The sequence below is a fragment of the Lissotriton vulgaris genome, chromosome 6 (genome assembly GCF_964263255.1).
Source record: "Lissotriton vulgaris chromosome 6, aLisVul1.2, whole genome shotgun sequence".
Classification (NCBI taxonomy): domain Eukaryota; kingdom Metazoa; phylum Chordata; class Amphibia; order Caudata; family Salamandridae; genus Lissotriton; species Lissotriton vulgaris.
Window position 1 is genome coordinate 478,113,279 of NC_141694.1, and position 26,778 is coordinate 478,140,056.

The window sequence follows — 26,778 nt, forward strand, 5'->3', positions numbered from 1 at the left end:
GGACATGTGACCCTAGTAATAAAAAGGAGTCAAGCGCACGTGCCCGTACCCAGTTCCACTATCTATCTGTGTCCGTGTGTTCATTATGTATGCAAGATGCTGCCCCTGAGCCCTACCACTTTACATTGTGCAGTGGACAGCGTATGCAGCCATGTTTCCCATGGCAGTGGGGAAAACTTTGGTTAAGCAACTTTGTCTCGGTCATTGTACAAGTATGTTCTTAGAAACTGGATCATTAGAGTACTGCATGGAGAGTGTATAGTGAATTTATAAGTGCTTGGGGATTGGCAGAGTGATTGGACAACTACATATGTTGGTGCAGAATAACCATGAACACAAGCTTGGCTCTAATTGCCTGCCCTCCATGTGCCAAAAACTGAAACTTGAACTTTCCATGGCCCTATATTGCAACAGCTGCAACACTCCACTGAATGTGCAATAAACATTCATATCCACACAGATGTGTCATGTCCACCATCTTTCATGTGTGGAACTATGGATGAATATAGGGTCAGGGATTCCCCGTACCTTCCATGTTAGCCAAGTTGTGGTCCTTGGCTCACAGAGTGACACATTGGCACTTGCGACCCGGGTGACTACAACACGGACACCGCATCATTTGATTCCTCATACAGCTCCCGACGGAGACACACCCATAGCTCCGGAGTCATTCTTCACAGCCTCACGCACGACTGGCATACGCCAGGCCTGCCCACTCTGCTTACGCTTACAGGGAAGGACAACAACGCTACATTGCCCAGGTTTCCATTGCAGTGATCTGCTGGTCACAGGCCTAGTTGTCAGTAGGCCACAGCCACTCCCGCACAGCCGATATACACCCACACCGCACCATCCAGCACAGACATCACAGGACACGTGACCCTGCCAATAAAAAAGACCGGGCGCACGTGCTGTACATAATTGGATGATGACTTTCGGTCCAATGAGGTACGGGTACCGTAACTGTATAGCGGGTGTGCAGCCTGCGGTGATGGCCCGTCCCGGCGGTCTGGACAGCTCAGGTTTTGTGTGCCCTGCAGGAACGCAGTGTAGGCCTGAGCCATCAGACAGCGCAGGCCAAACGTCATGTGGCGTAGTCTCGCTAGTCACAGAGTTAGTGGCACCGCAAGGGTTGATCGGGTGTGCAATCTGCAATTAAAAAACGGGTACACTGGTATGTCCTCTGCCATGGTGAAATCAAGACCCAGCACCAAATGTGAGACCTGGTGGCCTGCAGAATGGGGCTGCATGATATGCAGGGTGCCCTGTCGCCCCGGGCTTGGGGCTTGCAGCCGCACGTGGTAGGCCCTCTTTTCTACACGCAGGTTGCAAAAGGTGAGCAGAGAGGCTTGTTTGCGCAGCTGCGGGGAGTCACCTCCAGGCAGTGGGAGTGGATGGGGTGCAGCAGTCTGGGTGCGTAGCGGTGAGCACACACCTATGGGCAGTGGGAGTGAATGGGGTGCAGCAGCCTGGGTGCACAGCAGCGGGCAGACACTTCTGGGCGGTGAAAGTGGATGGGATGCAGCAGCCTGGGTGCACAGTTGCAGGCAGACACCTCTGGGCAGTGGAAGTGGATTGGGTGCAGTAGCCTGGATGCACAAAGGCGGGACAGCGATTTAGGCGTGCGCAGTTGTATGTACTCTGCCATTACTGATTCCATACTATGTTTCAGATGACTAAGCTTGAGGGCTGCACTCTATCCCGGCACTTGTTTGGAGACACACCGGTGGCAGAAAGGTGAACTGTGAGGATTTTCTCCACTGTGTCAACACTCACTCTCCCTCTCCATCTCTTCCTTTCTGTCGCTCACACTCTTTCTCTCTCTCTCTGTATCTCTTCCTTTCTCTCTCTCACACTCTTTCTCTCTTTCTTCCTCTCTCTCTCATTCTTTCTCTTCCTCTCTCTCCCTCTCTGTCCCACTCTTTCTCTCTCTTCCTCTCTCTCACACAGTTTCTCTCTTTCTCTCTCACTTGCTTGTATCTCACTCTCTCTCTTTCTCTCTCTCTTCCTCTTTCTCTCTCTCACTCGTTCTCCCCATCTCTATCTTCCTCTCTCTCTCACTCACTCTTTCTTTCTTTCTCGTTCTCTTTCTCTTCCTCTCACTCACTCTTTCTCTCTCTCCTTTGATGGACGCATGATGCACAATCTTACCTTGCTTTTTGTCTAGCAGGCTGTGAATCAAAGATTGACGACCCCCCGACACGGAACTCCTGCCACTAGGTGATGACCTCAGTTCTACTGAGTTAGTGCCACTAGGGTTGAGCGCGTGTGCAGCCTGCGATGATGCTTGGCCATCTTGACAATCAACATCTATTTTGAATTGTGAGCTCGGCTTGACCGCGCGTATACAACGGCTTTGGAGTTTGCTTCGGCTCCTGGTGGACCCTCTTAGACACACAGCGGTGGTGGAAGGTGAGCAGAAAGGCTTGTTTGCACAGCGGCGGGCAGTCACCTCCGGGCAGTGGGAGTGGATGGGGTGCAGCAGCCTGGGTGCGCAGCGGCGGGTAGACACCTCTTGGCAGTGGAAGTGGATGGGGTGCAGTAGCCTGGATGCACAAAGGCAGGACAGCGACTTAGGCATGCGCAGTTGTATGTACTCTGCCATTACTGATTCCATACTAGGTTTCAGATGACTAAGCTTGAGGGCTGCACTATATCCCGGCATGTGGTTGGAGACACAATGGTGGCAGAAAGGTGAGCTGTGAAGATTTTCTCCACAGGGTCAACACTCACTCTCCATCTCTTCCTTTCTGTCACTCACACTCTTTCTCTCACTCACTATCTCTTCCTCTCTCTCACACTCTCTCTTCCTCTCTCATTCTTTCTCTCTCTCTCTTCCTCTCTGTCTCACTCTTTCTCTCTCACACTGTTTCTCTCTCTCTTCCTTGTATCTCACTCTTTCTCTCTTTCTTTCTTCTCTCTCTCTCGCTCTTTCTCTCTTTCTCTGTCTTCCTCTCTCTCACTCTTATTTTTTAAGAGAAGCCCCCGGGACCTAGCCCACCGGGGCGCTTCATTGTTTTTTAACAATTTTGGCGGAATTTGCGACCCCAGCACGAATTGCGTTGACATTTTTAAAAAATATGCTTTTTTTGTCCCTTTGGTTCTTTCTGTGCCCCCCTGAGCAGGCCTAGGGGGTCGGGGGTTTCTACCCTTCCCCTTTCTCTTGTTTTATAGCCTTGTTTGTCTGTTTTCTGGTGACTCACTTCTACTGAGTCGCAAGATGGCTGACAACACTTCCTGGTTTGGAGTGTTGACAGCCAATTAGAATGAAGCTTGTGGTCGTGGCAGCCAATTAGAATGAAGCTTATGATCCGGAGGTGTTGCGGCTACACCGCTGCCCTAGATATCGAAACCTACATTTTTTAAATTTCTCAGCAACTACTGACCGGATTTGCACCATTTAAAAAAAAGGTCACGTTCTGATCCAAGCACTACCTTTTTGCCAAATTAGAGGTAATTCTGTTCAGCAGTTTCGGCTGTAGCCTTGCCCAAAGTTTCCCATGGGAAATAGATTCTGTGACTCTTATTTTTTAAATTTCACAAAAACTACTGAACGGATTTACACCATTTAAAAAAAAGGTCACTTTCTGAACCAAGCCCTACCTTTTTGCCAAATTTGGGGTAATTCCGTGCAGCAGTTCGGCCTGTAGCCCGTCTCAAAATGTCCTATGGAAATGACCATGGGGAAAACGCTTTTTGGGACCCCCCTTTTTTCTCAGCCCGCTTGATGAATCACCCCCAAACTTTCAGGATAGGAGCTGACCAGGATAGAATTTTTTGGGGGATAATTTCGCAAAGGTTTGTCAAACGACGTCAAAGTTATTAGCAAATCAAACAATGCTTTTCCTATGGAAACTAGGTTCTAACTATAACTACCTACTGGCGACCTCCAGTAGGTAATATATATATCCCAAGGAAGCTTTTGTGGACTTTGTCACTACATTGGGGATTCCTTCACCATTACCTGCATAAGACTGACAAGCTTGTACCATTTGATACACGTTCCCCCACACCGCCGACCCAGATGCATCAACATATTGCATTCTGGGAGTTGGAGTTTGCTCATTGACCACAACAACCAACAGGTGAGCCGAATTAGCTAGGGAGAGGAGCTTGCAGGACACAATCAAAAGAGTAGCAGGACTTGTGCATGAGGATGAAGGACTCCATTCAGTGCAGGGCGCTGAGGAAGGCACATTGCCGAAATGCATTCGCCGCCACTGTTTGCTGTGCTGAATTAAACAAGTTGTCTCCCAAGGATTCCCCTCTGGCCTCTGATTTCTTCGTAGTGGATGGATGTGGTTTTATATATATATATATATATATATATATATATACATATATATATATATATATATATTACCTACTGGCGGTCGCCAGTAGGTAGTTATAGTTAGGATTTTTTTCAATGTTAAATCTCAAAATTCTATTTGGAATTACTTTGGCACCGGTTGACGAATCTGCCTGAAAATTTCCTGAAAATGGCCTCGTCGAGCTCCGGTCCTTCCTTGAAAGTTTGGGGGGGATACGTCAAGCGGGGGCCGAGATAAAAGGGGGGTCCCAAAACGCGTTTTCCCCATGTTAATTTCCATAGGGCGGTCGATTTCACTTTTAGCCCGAACGGCTGAATGGATTTCCAGCAAACTTGGCAAAATTGAAGGGACTGGTAGCCCGATGTGCCTTTGCTATGTCTCAAGATGTGTGCTGCAGTGGATTTTGAGTAATTTACGTTCAAAAAAATATATATATCTATAGGCGCTCTCCGGTGCGCGCACCGGAGTGCGTTCCTGGCGCGACACGCGACTTGTGCGCAGAAAGCTGATTGGCTCTTGGGTGTCTGTAAACATTCTAAACAGTCTGGAGCGGCCGCCATCTTGTGTCTCGGTAAAATCGAGACACAAGGGGTTTGAAAAAAAAAGGGGCAAATGACCATAAGGGGGAAGAGTAGACCCCCTCTGACCCCCTAGGTTTGATGTGGGGGCTAAAATAGGGTCCTGCGGGGCATTACATTTTTAGGATGCTGTTGCGTCCTTTAAATATAGTGCAACGAGGCACATTTTTTTACACTGCTGGTGCGATGCGTCACTTTTCTGTGCGCACTCCTTATGACATTCCAGATGTGTCATATTTAATGTATGACGAATCATGTTGCAAGGAGTTACAGATACGTCAGTATTTCTGACATATCTGTAAACATGAAAGTGACGCGAGGCAGGCGCAAGATTTTGACGCAACAGCATCCTAAAAGTGACGCAGAGAAATCTCATAGATTTCAGTACGTCGTTATTACCAAGCTTTTTGCGAGGGATTGCCCCCTCTGCATACATTATACCTGATGCAGATATAATGTGGCGCAGAGTTTTAAAAAGTGACCCATGTACCTAGATGCGTCACTTTTTAAAAATAGCGTCAGGTATAATGCATGCAGAGGGGGTGTTCCCCCGCAAAAAGCTTGGTAATAACGACGCAGTGCGTCACTTTTAGGATGCTGTTGCGTCAAAATCTTGCGCCTGCTTCACAGCAGACCTTTCACATGGTGCTTTTTCCATGTGAAAGGACACATTACTGGAGTTGCGTCACTTTTGTGACGCACTCCAGCAATGCGTTACTTTTGTGTTTACAGATACGTCAGAAATACTGACATATCTGTAACTCCTTGCGAATTGATTAGTCATATATTAAATATGACATATCTGGAATGTCATAAGGAGTGCGTCCAGAAAAGTGACGCATCGCTGTTTTCACGTAGCGATGCGTCACTTTTCAGAAATGAGGCCTCCAGTTTATTCACTGTGTCATAACTTTCTTTTCTAACACTCACCTTCTTTCATTCCTCCTACTTCACTTCCTTTCACCTCTCATACCTTTCTGTTCTTTCTTACTCATTCTCCTTTCAATTATCAATGCACTATATTTCACTTACTCTTCATTTTTTTAAGAATATAGCTCTATGATGAGAATTGGAGGTAGTTCTGAAAAGAACTTTTGGTTTTCTTCTTTTAACTGAACAGGAACAAAAACAGGGAATGGAAACTGCTCAACAGGAGCAAAAAGAAAACAAAAAAATTAGGGGTGGGAAGGGCAGCGATGGTTCTCCAATGCTCGAACCTTGAGCTGGACACTTTGCTCCCCATAGGTGAGGAGTTGATTGCAGTATCTGCATTTGACGACCCCATGGTTAAATGCAGGTTGTATGTTTGGCACCTGCTCCTGCGATTGCTCTCTCCCAGAAGAAGTTGCTCCTCCGGTTGATGTAGAGGCCCCATCTCTGGGAACCTCTTGTGCCAGAGCCCTGACACTTTCCCGGGCAAAATTCTGGGGGTGCCTCCTCTCCACATGTCGGATCATGGTAAAGTTCCCAAAAGAGTACTTTTTTTGGGGGTTACCCCGTGACAGGACCTGTTTGCAGATCCTGCACTCCACTTTTGGTGCATTCACCTTCTTCTGGTCTGCTGGAAACTTAAAAAATTTCCATATGAAATGTTCCTTCACCTCTGGGTTAGGAGGCTCTTCATTGATGAACTCAGGTTCATCCTCACTGCTGGATTCTCTGGCAGCCATGGTAATTCACAAAAGATCCAGGTGCAAAAAACAGGTCTTTCAGTCACAAAAGTGAAAGAAGAAGTGAAGGAAATGGGTGGGGATTTCATTCATTGTAAAAAAAACTGTTAGCAACCAATGAAAAGTGTTATTTTAGGGTCACATGACCCGACGCGTTTACGCTGCGCGCTCCGGAGCACTTCCGGGTGCGTTTACGCAGCGCGATCGTAGGCGCTTCCGGGGCGCAAACGTGGCGCGATCGTAGGCGCTTTTGCGTGCGTTTACGCGGCGCGAACGTAGGCGCTTCCGAGGGCACTTACGTTGCGCGCCGAAGTGACGTCATCAAACTTTTACAGAAATGCATAATCATTTTCCTTATTAAAAAAAACTAATTTTATTTGTATGGTACGAAATGTTTTGCATTATTATTAACTTTTCATTCATATTTTTTTCACGAACGACAGTAGCGCTCTGGGTGCGCTTTCAGGTGAGCTCACGGAAAAGCTTACCGGAGAGCTTAGCTGAAAGCTTCCCGGAGCGCGCACACAGAGCGCAAAAGAAAAAAATTATATAAAAAAAATGAATACTTAAAAAAAACAGCAAATTGTAAAAAAAAAAAAAAGGTTAGAAACTCGATATACAAAGGAATTAGCATTTAAAAAACCTATGAAATTCACTGAAAAAACCATAGGTTTCACACCAGTTATAGTTAGGAATTAGCATTTAAAAAACCTATGAAATTCACTGAAAAAACCATAGGTTTAACACCAGTTATAGTTAGCTGGAAATTTTACTGATATAAAACCATTGAAATTCCCACGTTATAGTTAGTTGGACTCACTATAACTTGCACGTGTAATGCACTGCTGATGACATCACATATTACATCACTCATGACATGGTCAGTGACATCACTCATGACATCACTGATGACAGAGAGACTGACCTACTTTCACTCGCTAATATATGTATTCACTAAGATACACTTAATAAGGCAGATATCCAATTATTTTTTTTTAAAAAACATCCATTAAGACAATAATTTAAACAAATATTCTTCCATCGACCTTAACATACATATATAAAACATATTTATTTATCTGAAAGACACACATTCACTGGATGGTGTCATCAGTGCATTACACGTGCAAGTTATAGTGAGTCCAACTAACTATAACGTGGGAATTTCAATGGTTTTATATCAGTAACATTTCCAGCTAACTATAACTGGTGTTAAACCTATGGTTTTTTCAGTGAATTTGATAGGTTTTTTAAATGCTAATTCCTAACTATAACTGGTGTGAAACCTATGGTTTTTTCAGTGAATATATATATATATACACACGTTTATACTTACTTGTAAAATAATTGCATTTCTGTGGTAAAGGCATACGTGTGGTGAAAAAATAATTGTAAAGAATCGTTTTTCCAGTGTCATTGTACATTTATTTGTTGTAAATGCCATCATGGTTCCGTCATACATCCGTACAGAAAGACTGTTGGAGCTGTTTTCATGTAAGGGCACAGGCTGATGCCAGGGCAGTCTGCCCCCACACTTCAACATCCTTTGATTCTGGTAAAATCACTTAATCTACCCATGCCTAAAAAATGAATGTGTCCGTCTGTTACGCAACTGGTGTTCATGTAAAGTGTTTTGTTTTTTAAACAGAAATAATCCACACCTAGTGTGTCTAGAGTAGGCTCCACAATGGTGGAGAGCACTCAGTGTTCTTTTGATACCCCTCACACACCAAAAGGACCCTTGGTGTCATGCTTCATCATCGGGGTCTTCGCACTCCTCTACGGGGTGCAGCATGCTACTAACCAACGGAATACGTGGCAGCACTTAAATGATGACTATGTGTGGTGTGCGAAGGGGTTATGTCATTCAGTGAGTGGTGGGTCTGGAGTGAAGTTAGTGAGAAAAAATTAAAAAGGGGCTGGCGCGTGAGGTCTAATTAATTTTAATATGCTTCAGTGCTGGCACTGTTAAAAGGTTTGTGTCGAGGTGTATGTGTATATTAAGGTTCAACACCTCATTAGTGCGTCAACATGTTTCGATGCATAGCATCTTCTTCAGGACGGGGGTGCACAATCCCCACCTTACTCACAACTATATGTCAAAGGACATCAGTAGCCATAAACATAATCGGTTAAAACCGGCTTGCCAAGGCTATAGTGTGCCTACTTTTTTTAATGTTTTCAAAGATATTATCAATTTGTACTTGCTGCCAAACGAATTGTTTGCACCATGAGATTTTTTGACGGAGCCGCGGACAGGGGCTGACACGGATAGGGATTCTCCTACATTTTTTTTGCTATCTAGCATATCACCCCTCCTGTCCACTATCGTGGGGACTGCTCTAAACACACTAGGTGTGGATTCTTTCTCTTTACAAAATTATGCGAATCCACCCCATTGAATCTCTCCTCTCCCCTTTTTGTTGTATTTATGCTCATGTAAAGTGTTCTTATACTTTCGGGTCGAGTTAGCACTATGTAAAACTCCCAAAAAAAGGTATCTCTAGTATCTAGTGGGCTTTCTACCTCCTCCCGGTGGGGGCTGATTGGGGTAAGTCCCCCAACTTGCTCCTCAGATACAGAAAGACTGTCTGAGTCATTTTCGAATGGGGGCACGGTTCAATGCCAGTGCAGACCGCCCTCACCCTTTTTAATACTTTTGAAAATGATCCCTGTTGTCTACTAGGCTTTTTTCCCAGGGGGTAGAGCATACTTGGTGATAATCCCCAGATTGGTAGTAACCCCTACCCAGTCACCTCTCTAAGGTGGCAGAAATACTGACTTTTAATGTATTTTAAATTTTTTTAAGGGAGTACTGTCCAATTTCCATGGGGATTTCTCCTCCACAAAATGTTTTTTTTTCTACTTCTGTGCTTGTCAGTTTACGAAAGTTGAAACAGTATCTCCAAAAGTACATATGAATGCAGCAATACAGCAATATAATAATCTACACCCAGCTCTACACTTGAATTTCCCGCATGAGACCTGAAGGCCATTGGCTTTCATGTGCATCTTCTCTCCACTTGCCAGCTTCGCCCTTTCCATCACTAGGAGTGCTCACTTCCTAAATGTGTCATCTACGGTAACATATCTTGGTTAGCACCAAATACCAACAGTTTGTCTGTGTAATCGCTTGCCTGTGAAAGGCTGTCCGTTTTCTGTGTTTGTTGTCAATAGGTTAATCATTCTCAACTGTATTTTCAGATGTGCATCAGCTTTCGGATCCACAGGCACTTCTCGCATACATCGCGTTCACTGATTGCCCACTCGGACAAATCACCTATTCAGATCTTGATTCTGTGTGCCTTGGGGCAAGGCATATGCACGGCTATCCTTCTCTCAGCCAGGAGCAGCCCCAGTACTGAAAATCTACTTTTGATTCGGTTGCTTTTTTTCCCTGGTTATTTTATAGGCAATGTTTCACTGTGGCAGCGTTTAGCCTCTATAAACATACAGTAGTCTGCCACCAGTCAATAAGTTCAGGCCATGTGTAAAAATGATGCAGCCATATTACGTTGTTTCGGACAGCCCAGCGAGCTGGTCGGATATATTCTGTAAGTTTCAGTGAGGTGAGGTGGATACGGTATAATTAATACAAATGTGACTGTTTAAGTTCAGAAAATTTTTATTGAAAGAATATGAGATAAGCTTACAAAGTAAGACAAAGAAAATAACAAGCAAAAGTATACATCACGGTAATTAAAGATATTAATATAAGCTACAAAAAGAAACATCAAAAATTGAGACTAAATATAAGCAAAATTGGCAACTGGTATGATATAAGGTAATAAAAGATATACTAAATATACATTGTAATTGGTATACACCTGTTACAACGCATTTGTTACTCCGCACTACCATTACAACGCGACTTTTACAACGCATACCATTACAACGCATTGCGCTGGGGGCGCTCTAGGATAGGGAATAAGTATAATTTACTATCCAACACCTTCCCTAGGGTCCACGGGGACTGGGGTTAGAATAGTAAATTATACTTACCACTATCCAGCACCTCAAAGCGCTATGCGTTGTAATGGTATGCGTTGTAATGGTCGCGTTGTAATAGTAGGTAGTTGTAACGGTATGCGTTGTAACATGGTACATCCATTGTAATTACAAGAAAAGCGAAAATAATATTAATATGTTTAACAAAATACAGGAATTCATGGAGGTTTAGGAACTTCTTGTTGTAACGGGGACAAAGGCAGAGAACTCTGAGCCGATTTTTTGGAAATCCTGGAGATCACGTGGCCTTATCTGGTGCATCAATTGTTTCACCAAAATCAGATCATCCCATTTGCATTAGCTGCTACTTCTTTCAATCTACCTCCCGCTTTTCGAGTTAAATATTCATTATTGTCACACGCATTACAACTTGCCTACGATGCTTCCCTTGCTGCACCTCCTCCATCAAATCACGTATCCTCCGATATGTCTTCACTGAGTTCTTTACTTCTTAAACAACCTAAAGCTTCAAAAATCTACGCTTTTCTTCAAACTCAGACTTCATCTCGCACGAAAACCACAACTGAAGAAACCTGGGAAAAAGACCTGGAAGTCTCTTGGCCTATTGAGCTATGGGACAAATTATGGCTTAAGATTCGTAGATCTTCCAGAGCTGCTAATACTACTCAAACACTATTTTTTATTTATAATCGTTTATTATTTTCACCACTAGTTCTTAGTAAACAATACCCCGATGCTTCTGATAAGTGTTGGTCCTGCTCCTTACCATGTGCAGATCTTTTCCACATGCTTTTCAATTGTCCCCAGGTTCATAATTTTTGGCGGCAAGTTTGGTCTCAAATTAACAAGATTTTTTCCTCTAATCACTCCTTCTCTTTATCTCACATTTTCTTAGGGAGTGTTTCCCCCATCTGGGATCATTGCACTTTCAGGGTTAGAATAATTGACTTATTGTTGGCAGTAGCTTTCCAGCAAATAACTAAAAATTGGAAGGATTTTACCAAAATATCTTATCAGGCTTGGTGGTATGCTGTTTGCTATAATCACAGGTTAGATACAACTTTTGTCTACCCCTTGGCTTTAGCTGCCAAGCGAAAAGAATTGTGGAGTCCAGTTACACTATTTTTTGATTCAAATGTGACTGTTTAACCTGGTATTATTGGCCGCATTCTGCTCACAAGTGCACAGCATGTTCTGTGTTCTGCAAGCCTGTCTCCCATAGGCCCCACAAACATTATTCCGGGGGCCTCATTTATGAAAAGTGACGCATCAATGCGTGAAAACAGCGATGCGTCACTTTTCACTGCGCACTCCTTGCGACACCAATAATGCGTCATATTTAATGTATGACACATCATGTCGCAAGGACTTACAGATACGTCAGTATTTCTGACGTATTTGTAAGCGCAAAAGTGACGCATTGCTGGAGTGTGTCACAAAAGTGACGCAACTCCAGCAATGCGTCCTTTCACATGGGGAAAGGGCTTGCGTCAGTCTTACTCCTGCTGTGAGGCAGGCACAAGATTTTGACACAACAGCATCCTAAAAGTGACGCAGTGAAATCTCATAGATTTCACTGCGTCACTATTACGAGGCTTTTTGCGGGGGAACGCCCCCTCTGCATACATTATACCTGACGCAGGTATAATGTGGCGCAGGGGTTTAAAAAGTGACGCATCTACCTCGATGCGTCACTTTTTAAATATGGCGCAACAAGGCGCATATTTTACACCGCCGGCGCGTCACAAAAAGTGACGCACCGGCGGCGCAAAACTGATGCAAGGCCTCATAAATAAGGGCCCTGGTTTCTATTGGGTGGATCCTTTCTTGGGTTTTGACCTAGGGCAGGGATCGACTACGGCGAAGCTCCTCTGGAAAGGATACATTGTCCCCTTTCCTCTGTACCCCTCCGACTTCTATCAGTGCTTGGGGGCTGAGATATGCCCCGCAACACTGATCAAAGGGAAACCAGTAGGCACCTGATAATACCAACGGGTGTCAGTTTAATAGAGTGTGACATCACCACCATACTATGCATCATACTGATTAGAAAAACAAAAATAATCTTCGGATATGAGGGAAGCTTTTCTCTCAAGTCCCAACATTATTTTTCAAAATAAAGTCCTTCTGGTGCTTGAAGCAGTGTGTTGGCCCAACCGTTCACCTCCACTGCACAATCATGCTAGTGAATGGACTTAAATTGTTCATCCATTGCACTTAAGTGGTTAATGGTAAATTTAGTAATGTGTCTTTTGTTTCACATTGTATACTGTTTTAAATCAGTTGTAATTGTTCTAGTATATTGTGAATATTTCTGGTATACTTTTAAAAATCACGACTTAAATAAAATCAAGACTACCGTTTGCCGTCTATGTATTGGCTTAAAGTTCCGCTCTTACTTCCAAACTTCCATGTAGCCTTTACTAAAGACAATTACATTGTTGTTTTAGAATTCTATTCTGTTTTTGTTTTTCATACCCAAACAAGACAGTCGGGAATTTGCTCAACCTTTGCTCCTAACAAAATGAAATACCTAATTCGGGATTTCGGTCAACCTCCAAGGGGTCAATGAGGTTTGATTTTGAAATGTGCGTTTCTATCCACTAACTCAGATGACGCTAAATATAAAATTGCTTTTAAACTGTTGTGCTTCTCGGTACATCATAATGTGAATGACCTTTTACTTACAAATGAATATCTTAATCTTAGAACTGTTTATTTCTAAATTTATTTTTGCTTTTGAGTCCCTTATCAGACATTGCCAGCTGGACATCATCATTTGTAAGCAGAGGTTCAGGGTCTGTTACTTAAATTCTTATGGGAGCAAAAATATTCTGCTTGTTTATATCTTTGGGCAGTTTGTCTCTCACAACTGCATTTTTCTTTCCTTAACTATAAATGCCTTACTAGATTTCATGTGCACCGATTTATAAAATGTTTTTACATGTGGCAGTGTTAGACTTGACCCTCTCTGCAGGGTCATCTCAAAACTTTTCCCTTCACCCTCCGGTTTCCTGAGCCCTATTTTTGTTGGCTTTTATGACTCTGTGCATTTACCACTGCAAATCAGTGCTAAAGTGCCTGTGCTCTCTCCTTTAAACTTGGTAAAATTGGCTTTCACCCAGTTGGAACATCTAATTTACCTGTAAGTCCCTATTAAAGTGGTACCAGATGTACCCAGGGCCTGTATGTTAAATGCTACTAGTGGGCCTGCAGCACTAATTGAACACCATTCAAACAAAGGGGGCCCCTGGAATATGATGGGTTAGAACAACAGAGGAAATAAGCAAGCTACTCAGAACAGGGGTCCTCTAGCACAATGAATTAAATGCGCTACAAGTCGCTGATAAGCAAACACCCAGGAAGCTGGCCAAGAGACAAATGCATGTCACAATATAAAGAAACATATAAAAATGTATTAATAATTCATTCACAATTCAGAGTTATAAATGGTCAATAAAAAGAAAATGCATATCGCATCTCACATCATATTCGCTCACGCATTCGAACCAACAGACTCATACCCTCGTATACTCATATGTCTTGCAAGTCAGGAGTTCAGCCATACTCAAACCAGCAAAAGCAAAACCAGAAACAAGTGGACCAAATTGTACAGTTGACAGTGACATTGGTGACAAGCTGCTTTGTAACATGAGGCAAGATGGCAGCTGCTTAGTTGCGGCTGTTACGGTGAGGGCTTGCAGCAGAAGGAGCCCAATGGAGATTTATCCACATAAATATTACTATATTACTTCGTTTTTAGAGCGGAAAAATACCCTGTCCAGAAAGAAATTCCTGGAGGTATGCTGACGACGCTATCCTATTGTGGATCAGGGAGACAACTGCTCCGGGAGCTGGCGTCCACGCTTGCCGCGCTCTCACCCGGTCTGAAGCGCCGCAAGTGTACAAGAGGGAGGAGCCAGGGTCGAAGGCCGTTGCGGCCAGCGCGGCAATCGAGGTCGGACTTCGGAGCGGAGCTCACCGGCGGGATTCCACCCAAAGAGGAACCGAGTGTGTTTGGTCAGCAGGGCTCGGCACCTAAGGAAGTGATGGCCCCCAAAATCAATCCGCCCTCAAAAACTGTTGCGGGGAAAAAGAAAAATCAACGCGATGAAGTTGCAGCGGAGGCACTCGGAGCTCAAACGCCCCCGACAGAACAGTCTAAGAAGAAGCAGCAGACTGCAGCCAGAACCTGTTTGGCTACGGCTTCAATAGTGGACTTGTTCGCCAAGACCGGTAAGGAGAAGGCAGCAGAGTTGGTGTCTAAGGAGGCAGAGGGCATTTCTATAGAGGAGGAAGTATTGGTCCCCCAAGATGTTACTGATGTTAGTAGGGTCCCCCCCTTAAGATCCTTTCCTCAACATTTGAGACCACGATGCAGGGAGAGGACTTACAGGGCGAAGTGGAGGTCCCAATGGAGGGAGGGACACCTGGAAATACCGCTGCGTCATTGGGAAGGAAGGATGGGCTCTCGGGGTTTCCCGACTCTGGATTGCATATTGATGGTCCTCGATTGCTGGTACAGGGTGTCGCTGACATTGGTGTGGGGAAACAATTAGAACCATTGGATAAAGGAGCTACCCCAGAGATAGACACTCAATGTTCCGTTACCGGCACGGCGATTCTTGGAGCTGGAGCAGGGGATGGAAAAGAGAATGCTCCAAGCAAAGCCTTTTTCTCGGCCTCGGACGGGGTCGGGTGGTCTGAGGAAGACAAGGAGTGTAGTTCTTATTTGGACTCTGAGAGTGACATGGAAAACGATCAACCTGCAACTGCATTAAAGGCCCCAGCACCGGCGGCTAAGGCATATACCAAATGTGAATTGAGCGGGGATCACTTCTCCTCTATGCCCTTGCAGGATAGTCCTAGCATGGAGCTTGCCCAAATGTCGCTACTGGAAACAATTCACCAGGAAATTATCGCCCATAGGGAGGAAACGTGCCTGGACAATCGTAAATCGCAGGAGGCAATGAGGAAGATGCGGGGCGTGGTCAGGAATCTTTCAAAGGCATATGCAAACACCGGGGACAGAGTCTCAAATCTAGAAGACAGGATAGTATCAACAGAGACAGAATTTGCAGAGGCTGTTTCCAAGGTTAATGCGCAATGCTCCCAGGTAGTGGACATACAATGGAAGCTAGAAGAAATGAAGAACAGGCTTCGTCGGAACAACTTAAGGGTATTGGGAATTCCGGAGGGAGCCGAGGGATCTGATATTAGGGCGTTCATCATCAAGCTCTTTGAACAGGCATTCCCAGAACTGGCCCTTGGAGGTGCAGAGAGTACATCGCACTCCCTTTAAAATAAGAAGGAATACTAAGGAGGGGGATAAACCCAAGGCAGTTCTGATCTTCCTCAGTAATTTCATTCTCAGACAGGCTATATCGGATCTAGCCAGGCCAAACGCTAAACGAAACAGTGATGGGGTCACATTTTTTGTCCGGCCGGACTTCTGCCACTTGACCGTAGAAAGACGCCGGCGATTAAGAGGAATGATCACACCATTCCAGGATAAAAAGATGCAGGCATGTTTGATTAATCCGGCTCAGTTAAAAGTCATCAATGAAGGGAGGACACTGTTTTTCTCCTCAGAGATAAAGGTGAAGGAATATCTGGACTCTGTAGGCAACTAGACTGGAACTTCTAATAACCGGATGGATACCGCTCTTTAAGCTAAAACTTTGGTTGGTATATATCGACAGATTGATGGATAGGGTGATTCTGGCCGGCGGCTGATTTTTGGACTTTTGTTGCTTTTTTCTTTGGTCTTTAGGGCTTCACGTTGGCTGTTCTTTCTTGAATGTTGGTGTATTTTAAGTCCGGTATGCACCTGTTACAACGCATTCGTTACTCCGCACTACCATTACAACGCGACTTTTACAACGCATACCATTACAACGCATTGCACTGGGGGGCGCTATAGGATAGGGAATAAGTATAATTTACTATCCAACACCTTCCCTAGGGTCCACGGGGACTGGAGTTAGAATAGTAAATTATACTTACCACTATCCAGCACCCCAAAGCGCTATGCGTTGTAATGGTATGCGTTGTAATGGTCGCGTTGTAATGGTAGGTAGTTGTAACGGTATGCGTTGTAACATGGTACATCCGGGGGAGTTCAGGGGGGTAGGGTTGAGGGTCAGCTTCTTGTTGTAGGTCACATAGCTCAGCAGGATGGCGAACATTAGAATTTTCACAATTAATGTGGGGGTATGAATGACTGGAAGAAAAGGGAGAGACTGGCATATTTTGTGAAAATCCAACAGAATAGACATTCTCTGTCTTCAAGAGACTCACCTCCCATGGACCAAGAGGAAATTGCTGTTTCTTAATGGTTTCGAGTTGGTGGCATGTTCAACGCAATCCTCAACCATAAGGGAGGTTGCTATCTTGGTAAGATCTTCTTTGGGAAAAGCTAGTAAAGTCAAAGCTGACAGTAACGGAAGATGGGTAATAGCGGAAATGGAAATGGGCTTTACACTAAGTGTCATATATGGTTCTAATAAAGACGATCCGAAGATTTTTGATTTCTTAGAAGTAGAGCTAGTCAGCTGGCCAACCCCTCTAGTAGTAGCTGGAGATCTAAACATCTCAGTGGATTGGGGTATTGGAGCAGTGTATGCTGGGCGTAAACCCAGAGTTTTTAGGGCAGTACAGGCTCTTATCAGCTCGCATTGGCTACAAGATGTTTGGGGTGTTAAAGAACCTCAAAATCCAGGCTTTACTTTTTTTTCGTACCCCACTCAGAAGTATACGAAGCTGGATTACTTTCTCATCTCGTCTTCTGAGATACAAAAAGTAGGTATCACAAAACTCCCGAGATTAATCTCAGATCACAACCCTTTGGCAATATCGTATGATCTGGGCAGGGTGGAAAGAAAAAGGACAGGATGGACCTTTGAAAGGAGATTGCTTGCTGATAAAAGGTTTGTCGAACATCTTACTAAATGGGCGGGTGAATTCTTCGCAGCGAATAGATATAGCACCTCTCGTAATGGGGTCTGGGAGGCTTTCAAAGCTGCTTTAAGGGGAGAGTCTATAAGCTGTTCTGCACGGCTGAGAAAGGATGATAGGTGTAAGGCTGAGAAACTAATGGGGAAGCTAGCGAGGGCTGAAGAACAGCATGTAATGGATATTGCTTCAGGAGGGGATAGCAGCGAAAGACAAAATGCATTGCTGACGGTTAAAGCAGCACTGCAGAAGGAGGTAACTCAGAAGGCGATCATCGAGTTCCAAAATTCTAGGGCTAAAAGGTACGAAACAGGGGAGTGAGCTGGTAGAGCTCTAGCCCTCCGGTTACGGCAGGAAAAAGCTAAAAATTTAAATTCGTGTATAGAAGAGGATGGGAATGAATATACCGAAGTGAAGGATATAGTGAGGGTGTTTGAGAATTTTTACAAAAAGCTTTATGATGAGGAGGATTGTGTTAGGAATCAGGGGGATAAGTATTCGGATAGGGGCCCTCGCTTGGATGATGCAGCAGGAGAAGAACTTGATAAACATATCACGCAGAGCGAGGTTGTAGCCGCATTGCGGGAATCAGCCCCTGGCAAGGCTTCAGGCCCAGACGGGATCCCTCTTGAGGTGTATAGAGCGATTGAATCTAAGATCGCCCCACTGTTGGTTGATCTGTTTAACATGGTTTTGTATTTAGGGGTGATCCCTGATTCATGGAAGGAAACCAACAATATAATCTTCCATAAGAAGGGGAAACCAAGTGAAAAACCAGGGTCTTATCGCCCGATTTCGTTGATTAATTCGGATACTAAGCTGTATTCCAAGATATGGGCAAAGAGGTTGGGCAGGATCATTGGAGATCTCGTATCCCCGTGGCAGCATGGATTCGTCCCTGGTCGTGGCACGACAGACCACATAATACTGTTTGAAACCCAGGCTGCCACGGGGGGAGCTGGCCATGATCCTGCTGGACACAGAGAAAGCCTTTGACAGGGTTGTTTGGAGCTTTCTCTGGGGTATCTTGGCTGGGAGAGGTTTTGGCGAGAAAATTATTAGAGCTCTTAAAGCCATGTATTCAGATCCGATAGCAAGGGTGACGATTATGGGCGAGAAATCCGATAAAATCGATATTAAGAGAGGGACGCGTCAGGGCTGTCCCTGCTCCCCCATCCTGTTCTCCCTCTATATCGATCCTCTTATCCAGGAAATATTAGAGTGCCCTAGGATAACCCCTGTGATCTTTAATGGTTATGTGAATAAAATTCTGACTTATGCCGATGACCTGGCGGTTCTTACTACTAACCCACAGCAGGCGCTCCCTGCTCTGGCCCAGATGGTGAAGGTCTTTGGTTATGGCTCTGGGTACCTATTGAACAAATCAAAAACACAGATAATCTGCTCGAAAAATATAGTTAAATCCGATTCTAGATTTGTGGATTCTGCTACCTATTTAGGGGTGAAAATGAATGCCTCAGTGGACCGAATTGTTGAAGAAAATTACTCCCCCCGTATCAAATCTATAGAAGCTGAATTAAAAAGTATAGATGTGTTGCATCCTTCATTGGTAGGAAGGGTCAACGCACTAAAGATGTTAATGTTTCCCAGAGTGCTGTACCTGTTTCGGGCCATACCCCTATTTATTGATGAAACAATAATGAAAAGTCTGGAGTTCATATTTATAAGATTCATTTGGCAGTACGGCAAGGTCAGGCGATCTACCAGCCTTATGTCACTACCCAGGGAAAGGGGGGGGATGGCACTCCCGAATCTTAGACTTTATCACTGGTCTTGCCTACTGATCCAAATGTCTATTTTCTTCCACTGTGAGGTGGACTCTGGGGCGGAAAATACTGGTGTACAGAGTCCTCCCCCGATTTTTAAGATGCTGTTGAGGGGAAAGGCAACTGGTTTGCTGCTGTGTGAAGTGGAAAGGAGATTCTATAAAAGGGCTCGATTTAAGACTCTGTATGGCGCCTGGCTGGTCTGGAAATCTATCCTGAAAATGTTTAATGCCCCAAAGCTAAACTCATATTTACATCTTGGTAACTCCAGCCTCTTCCCTCAGTTGAGAGCAGACAGGAACATTCAGCTTTGGAAAGGATTAGGAGTTAAGACCCTCGGGGATATTCTGGAGGGAGATAAGATAGTGGGGTTTGAGGTTTTACAAAGTTTTGGTATGCCAGCCGATCATTGATTCCTGTATGGGCAAATAGTTCGAACTCTTAAGGCCCTAAGACCAAAGCTCCCGGCCCGGTGGATATTGCCGTAGTCGAGGCACTAGCTAGAGGATGTAAGAGGATTAAAGTAGTGTATAATCTCCTCCTAACGAAGATCTAAGATGATATAGAGAAGACGGAAAATAACTGGGCTACAAAATTGGGAAATCCCAATGTTGACTTGGATCTTGCCTTATGCTTGAATAAAAAGATATTCCGGGCCTCTAACCTACGGGCCCAGCACTATAAAAAGGTCTTTAACCTTTATCATACTCCTGCAAAACTATTCGCCTGGGTGTAAGGGAAGACGATAGGTGCCCTAGATGTAATGTCCGCCAAGCAGATATTTTACACATGTTCTTCCACTGTAATCGCTGGGCCCAATTAGAGATGAGACAATTAAATTTTGGGAGGGGCTGCTAGGTCATAAGATCGATCTATCCCCTACCCTGATGTTATTGGGTACGGACTCCAAGCTGAACCTAAGGAAGGAAGAGGAAGCCCTAGTTTTTATGTCAGTTGCTGTACTTAGGATTTTAATTTGGGCAGGCTGGAAAGATGTTACTGCTCCCTCTTTCCAGATGTGGCTCTCTAGACTATTGGGTATACACAATGTTGAGTCCAGTTTATATGGAATGAAGGGTGTTAAAAAACTGGAGATGGGAAGACGCTTCTGGGCTCCCATTACAAAGTGGAGGGAAGCAAGATTGTGATTTAGGAGACAGTATGACAATGTAATTTAAAAGAAAGCTTAGCCTGATTGTCCTATGGTAATTGACTTTTTATCACTATGCTTTTATCATCAACTGTGCATTTATTCCTTGATTGTTATTGCTAATCCTATATATATTGGTTTTATGTCTATGCTAAATGAAGCGCTTTGTCCTTTTATTGCATCTTAACCCTAATAAAAAAAAGAATAAAAAAAAAAAAGACAGTGACATCGGTGATAGTAGGTAGATAAATCCTATTTTTTGGAATATCCTCCAATGTATCAAAAGCCCTCCAATTCAATTTAGGTTATGGTGGTAACCACAAACATTAATTGTAAGTTTGACATGGTCCAGGTATGGTAACAACGCAGACGCACGTTCTGGTGTTCGACCCAGTGTGGATCTCACCTTCCTCAGGGCGGGTGGATTCCATGTGCTGAGGATGAGGATCCTCCATTTAATTTCACGAAAACAGAACTCCGCCTTTCAAGAACCGTGGAGCGCTGGGTCGGGGTCCGTTCAAGCCGCCTGTTCAATCGTGCTGCAAGGGTGTAAAGTGCTGCATGTTGATAAGACAGCCGAGCAAATGCTCCTTTGTCAGGAATGTAGAACAGAAAACAACAGTGGGCGGAGAGCACCACTTCCCCACCTGAGTGGTGCTTTACACCCTCTGTTGTTTTCTGTTCTACATTCCTGACGAAGGAGCATTTGCAGCGCGATTGAACGGGCGGTTTGACCGGACCCCGCCCCACCGCTCCACGCTTCTTGAAAGGTGGAGTTCTGTTTTCATGAAATTACATGTAGTATCCTCATCCCCGCCACATATGTTGTACCATAGTAGTACTGAGCTGAAGACTTTCTCGTTGTCTTGAACATTGTTTTTTATTTGTGGTTTCTTCTTAGATTGCATTTTAACTATGACCCTGGTATCTCTTTTTCCAACCGAGTGTGTTTAGCCAGACCATGAGCTCAGGCACCTCCCACAGCTACTTCCTCGGATCCATCCGCCCTGAGGAAGGTGAGACCCACACTGGGTTGAACACCGAAATGCATGTTGGCGTTGTTACTATCCCATGGACCATATCAAACTTACGATTGATGTTTGGGCTTACCACCATAACCTAAATTGAATTGGAGGGCCATTGATACATTTGGCACCATTCAAAAAAAGAGGATTTATCTACCTACAGATTACTATCACCGATGTCACTGTCAACTGTACAATTTGGTCCACTTGTTTCTGGTTTTGCCTTTGTTGGTTTGAGAATGGCTGAACTCCTAACTTTCAGGACATATGAGTATGCGAGGGTATGAGTCAGTTGATTTGAATGTGTGAGCGAATGTGGTGTGGGATACAATATGCCTTTTCTTTTTATTGACCATTTATAACTCTGATACAACACAGTGTTGAGATTCTCCAGAACAATTTCTAAACGTGTGTCCCTGTCAGAGAAAACAAAATGACCAAAAGGGTCACTGTTGGTTTCTAAGCACTAGAAAGTGACTAATCTTTAAAAATTCATATTTCTGGTTCCCTACAGTGGATGTTTTCGTTTTGGTGTCATTTAAAAGATAACAATATTACCTATTTTTTTAAGTTGGTGTTGGATCTTTATTCTGTGTGAGTCTTAATAATTTACTGTTATTGTGTTTTTAAATGCTTTACATACCTGTCTTTGAAGTTAAGCCTGTCTGCTCGCAGCCAAGCTACCAAGGGATGAGCATAGGAATAATTTTCTAAGACCTATGCTGAGTCCTACCATGTGTTAGTGACCTTATTGCCAGTGGCAGACCTACATTTGCCCCTACCAATAACCCACTTTCCAACACTAGTCATCCCCCAAGAACCCAACTTACCTCTCCAGCCAGTGGTCACCTTCAGGAAGTCTCTTTGCCTGAGGCTGCAGCAACTTTGCCGAACTGAAGGTCTCCCTTGAGAAGTTCAGGGTCCCCGACTTCTTCTTGGCACCCTGCACCCATCCGCCCCAGTGCCGCTGGTGGTGCAGCTCCCTACTGTTTGTTGGCCCCTGCAGTGCTGATCTTAGCCCCAGGAGCTTTGCTCCCATACCCGATTTGCCTGCTCATAAGCAGTCCCTAACCAAAGGGGCCCTTAGCCCTATTGGCTAACATTGGGCCGCTGCACTCTGCACCTGGCCACCCCAGTGCACTGGTGGTGCAACTCGAGTGCCCATCTAGACCTTGTGAAACCTTGGTCCTAATCCCCAAAGTTCCCACTCGTAAGTTTTGTACCTACCTGAGAAACTGCTAATACTTTTTCTCCCATAGAAGCCCATGTTTTGAGATTTTGGGCCTAAAGTGTTGAACTGATGTTTATATGGAGAAAAGATAACTAAACTGCAAAAGTCTAAAAATACTTAATTACAGTGTATTGTAAGATCCTTAGGTGTAGTATGTAGGCTAACCGCCCCCAGTACTTAATGTAATCTGAAAGTAATCAAAAAGTATCTTAAAACTAATTCCTATGTTATTCAAACTGCTTTTTAAAGTGATACCACTCTGTAACAATTGCAAATCCATCCTCAATTGCATCTCCGTGTAAAGGTTTATAATTGAAAGTATATTTTACCTACCTGTACCAAGTCCTGCTTGGTTCTAGAAATAAAATCCAAGTATACCTTTTTTATACTTATCCAATTGGTCTGGATTCTGTGTGTAATCAGTCCTTGAGTGAGTGAATACCATAAATGCTTAACACACCCTCTGGATAAGCCTAACTGCTCGCTCACACTACCACATAGAGAACTGCTAGTACTTACCTAACTTAGCCTCTGCTATGCCTCTGGGGATTCTCTGGACTCTGTGCACACTATACCTTACTGTGGTATAGTATATACAGAGTCAGGTTTCTACAGTCCCACTTCTTGAAATTTGGGGACCAAAAGAGCATGATCTAACACCAGCTAAGGGTCCAAGACCTGGGAGGCACCATTTGTGGGTTAGGACTCACTCCAACAGAGGCCAGCAGCAGGGTCCAGTGCAGGTCTAGTTGCAACTGGTCTGCTAGGCAGTTGCAGGGAGAGAGGCCTCTGGAAGCTTGTTGTGCCCAGTGTTGTTGTGTCTATGTAGCTCAAACAGGAGGTCAGCCAACTGAACTTTGGAGTCTGGGGTCCTGGTTTACAGGCAAGCACCTCTAATCTTCCTTCAGGTACTTGAGTTAGCAGGATAGTCCTTTTTCTGAACCTTCATAGATCCATTAGTGTTCTGTTGAGAGGTTCTGGGGCAACTAATTTTATACCCAGTGCCATTCTGTGTTGCAGGGCAATACTTTGCTGAGCCCCTAAACCAGTTCTGGTTATCTGCTTCCCTTCTTCCGGCTTTGTTGCCAGCCTGACTAGAGAGACAAAATGAAGGCAGGAATAGGTGGGAGCTTCGTATGACAGTGAATGAGTAGGCCACCTTTAATGCTCAGGAAGGGGGGCACATCCCCATTGCCATCCTGTCAAGGGAGAACCCCCTCCCAATAACAAAAGGCCTTTGCCCACTGTCTGGGAGCAGTATGCCTATCACCATAGGGGAGCTCTCAAGATTCAGGTGATGCCTGGCCACTGGCAGGAAAGCCTTTTAGTTTTAGCAACTTTCTAAAAGTTTCATTTCCAAACTAGTAATTTTAAATCTGACATGGCCATTAATTTGGATTTTAAATAACTATTTGTCTTTAAATCATTTTTGTGACTAGTCCCAAACTGAAGATAGCACTTTTTAAATGTAATAGTGTAAACATGTGTAATCCTGTGGGAGAGCTAGCCTTGCCACATTGAACAATGAATTTGGAGGTTTTTCACTACCAGGACATGTATAATAATAAATAAACATACCCCATTGGCAATTAGGGCCTACCTTACGGGTGACTTAAAAGTATAAAAAAGAAAGGATTAAGTCTGCCAAAAGGGCATTTTAAAACTGCACACCCAGGCTGCAATGGCAGGCCTGGATACATTGTTTTACAGTGCTTTAGTCCTTTAGTGGGTGGCTCAATGAGTGGTGCAGCCCACTACTAGCAGTTCATTAACATGGCTTAGGTACATACGCTACAATATGCTTGGGACTTATAAGTAAATTTAATGTGCGAATTAGGGGTATGCCAATTCTAACATATTAAGGGAGTATAACACAAGCACATTGTGAACTTTACTCCTGCTTACCAGTGGTAGAGTCTTCCAGCTAGCAAAAACCGGTTCAGCAAAAGATGACAACAAATCTGGGGGAGTAAAATGGAAAATATCCTAATTTCCCCTCCAGCAGAAAGGGGGCTTCGGGGTAAAACCTGGAAAGATCATGAGCACTGGTGTTGTAAGTCACAGGGTGATGTTCCACTGTAAAGTCAATTCCCTGTCTGTTACTGGACCACCTCAACAGTTTTGGATTCTCACCATCTACTTGCATCAGATATCTGTGGTGTCTGTGGTCTGTCTGTACCTGGAAGTGAGTTCCAAAGAAGTATGGTCTCAACATCTTCACGGCCAGGACTAGTGCAAATACTTCCCACTGAATTACACTACACCACTGTTCCCTGGTAAGTGACCTCCTGCTGACGAAAGCTACAGGTTGGTGTAAGTTCTCATCATTTAGCTATGACAGGACAGCCCCAATGGCAATCTGTAAAGCATCTGTCTGAACTAACACTGAGCACAGGAGCTGTACACATGGCCTCCTTCAGGGCATCAAACGCTTTCTGGCATAACTCTGTCCATTTGCCTTTGTTGGGCTGCTTCTTCGAACTTAGCTCAGTTAAGGAGGACGCAATGGTGTCATAGCCCTTAACAAACCTCCTCCAGTACCCAATGAGTCCTAAGAAAACTCTCACCTGGGTCAGGATCTTGAGAGACTCCCAAGCCATGATTATCTGGTTCTTCTGCTGTAGAGGCTAGACTTTGCCTCCACTGACTTGGTGGTCCAAGTGTTGAGGGCCTGAAGTACTTCCTGGAGGAGGCACAGATGGTAGTCCCACCTGGAGGTGAAAACAACAATGTTGTCTGGGTCGGTGGCACTGAAATCTTCTTGCCCAGCCAGGACCCTCTCGGCCAACCTCTGAAGTTTGGCAGGGGCAATTTTTAGTCCAAAGTACATCACTCTGAACTGAAAGTGACCCACTGGAATGGAGAATGCTGATATCTCCTTGGCCCCCTAAGTCAGGCCAACCTTCCAATACTGTGACATCGAGTCAAAGGTGCTGAAGAACTTGGTCAACTGATCCATGAGCTCATTAGTTCTGTGGATAGAGTTAATATTAGTTTTGGTGATAGAATTGAGGCCGCTATTATCCACAAGAATTCATAGGGGATCTCAGTTGATAGTAAAAAGCATTTGAGTTGTCCCGCACACGTGTTTGGGATGCTGCAGCACACAGTATCTTCTTAAGTGTAGATGTTTGCCTTTCTTAAGGAAGGCCTGTAAAACACTTAAGAAAGAACACATTATGAAGCCTATAAGCACAACTGCAAAAACAACAGTTGATGGACAGAATGCAGACCAATGTCATACATTCACTCCCCGTCAACAAAAGAATCACCTTCCGCCTCCTCACCCACGCACACAAAGCCCTACACGACCAAGGCCCGAGCTACCTCAACAGCCGAGTCAACTTCTACGCTCCCAAACGCCACCTCCGTTCAGCCAACCACGCCCTCGCCGCCGTCCCCCGCATCCGAAGAGCGACTACAGGAGGAAGGTCCTTCTCCTACCTGGCTGCCAAGACCTGGAACTCCCTCCCGACCGACCTGCGCCTGACCCAAGACCACCTCTCCTTCAGGAAGAAGCTGAAGACCTGGCTGTTCGAGCAGTAGCGGCATATAAAAGCTACCCTGGCTGATGACGGCTGATTAGCCAGAAACCGGTCCTAGGATGCTTGTTTCCGGTCAAGGGAAGACATGGCTTGGCACTTCGGGCTGGACTGTTCCCATGAGGCACAGGGTCAGATTGATTTGCATATGACCATGTCTGCACTGGGGTGGTGGAGTGAGCTAAAGGATGATGATGGATTAAACCCAGATCAGTTGACTGGGGGAGTGTGTTTGATTTGCTCCAACACTCCGTCCATCTTCCCCTTTGGTATCGCTTTGTTCGCCCTAAGTTGGCAGGGTATGCCCAGACGTGGGTCCCTTGCTCACTTTGCCACTGGATTCAAGCTAGTCTGGCTGATGATGGCTGATTATCCAGAAACCAGTCCCAGGATGCTTGTTTCCGGTCCAGGGAAGACATGGCTTTGCAGTTCGGGCTGGACTGTTCCAATGAGGCACAGGATCAGACTGATTTGCATATGGCCATGTCTGAACTGGAGTGGTGGATTGAGCTAAAGAATGATGATGGATTAAACCCAGATCAGTTGACTGGGGGTGAGT